A 1,534-nucleotide genomic window follows, 5' to 3' on the forward strand; every position below is an offset into this window, starting at 1 on the left:
TCTTCCTTCAACCTCTACTAGATAACTTCCGGAGTTCACAGGGGTCTGTGTTTTGTTGACCTCTTTTTTAATTTATATTAAGAACCTCCCCTCGAAAATCTCATCCACCATTCACCTCTTCACCAACGATTGCATTATTTACCGACGTTTATTTAATAAAATAATTATAATAATAAATAGTAATTATCGTTGTTAAAAGTAATAGTAATAATTATTTCATAAGCCGGTTTCTGTGTGCGCGTTTAGCGTTTGTCGTTCATCGATGGGGCTTTACTAGTGTATGAACCATATGAACGTTCGCATTTTTTGCAGCATGGAGACGATTTTAGAACAAAACGCCGTTACCATGAAGATAGAGAGTGCCTCATCGATGCTCAGACAAAGACGATGCTGCACAGGAAGTCCACAAATAGGGAACAGATAAATTCGGATCATCGTCTGAAGATTCTGCTTGGCAGGTATATGGAGTGTACAAAAACATTGAAAGAGCTTTATGAAGATAAAGAGGACTGCGGAAGGAAGAAATCGCAGCCCTTTCGTAGCCGAATGAATTCGCTGAATTTTACTCGAGGTTGAGGGACATTAAAGAATTCCACAGAAATCACTCAAACGAGATACAAGTTCCAATGTCTGTGGAGTTCGACGAGCTGAACAAGGCGAGGGAGAACCCATCAGAGGAGATGATGTCTCTGATGGAATTCTCCGATGAAGAAGGGTATGGCAAATACCTTGACTTATATGAATGCTATGAAAAATACATAAACTTCAAATGCATTGATAAAGTCGACTACCTATCATATCTATAATCATTTGATCAACTATTTGAGATCCCAAAACACAAGTAGAACTCCGTGTACAAAAGGTACCTTGAATCTCTTTTACAGTATATTCAAGACTGCACGCTGAGAGTGAAGCCACTTCTTGACATCAACCAAAAAATGGAAAATGTCATGAATGACTTCGAAAAGCAGTGAGAAGCAGGAGCGTTTCCGGGATGGCAGAAAGAGGCGGGCAGTGCCTTGGCTCATGCTGGAGCCCACTTGAATCTTTCGGCGTTCTCTTCTTGGGTGGAGCTGGCTTCCCTTGGCTTGGACCGACTCAGCTTCCTCGTCCTCTTCTGCTTATCCCGCTAAACCTCACCTTCCTTCATTAAGGACAGCGGGAAGTGAGCGACAATATTACTATTTTCATAATTTAATAAAGGCGATCAAGGTGCCCTATAAAACATCAATCTCAATGAAATCTTGTGCACATGGCGAATGATGAAACTTAATACCAGGAAGGGCAGTTATATGCAAATTTCCCGGAAGTACTCGAACGTAACTTACCCTTATAGTTAATTTTATCGTCGAGATATCGCACGTAAATTCCTATCGTTACCTTGACGTTACTATCAATAGCAAACTCACTTGGACATACCATATCACATAAATCACTTTCAAAGCTTCCCGTACATTTTCTTTTAACAGAAGGCCACTTTGCACTTCCCCTCCTAACATACAAAAACTGGTATATTGTTACGAGGCGGCAAGCC

General features: G+C 40.7%; 1 pseudogene; it reads left to right on the top strand.

Annotated features, from left to right (window-relative positions):
* Positions 1-313: 313 nt before the first annotated feature.
* Positions 314-1,133, top strand: LOC146175153 (splicing factor 3A subunit 3 pseudogene; annotated as a pseudogene).
* Positions 1,134-1,534: the final 401 nt, after the last annotated feature.

This window comes from Amblyomma maculatum, chromosome 11 (genome assembly GCF_055883805.1).
Source record: "Amblyomma maculatum isolate TAMU_Amacu chromosome 11, ASM5588380v1, whole genome shotgun sequence".
NCBI lineage: Eukaryota > Metazoa > Arthropoda > Arachnida > Ixodida > Ixodidae > Amblyomma > Amblyomma maculatum.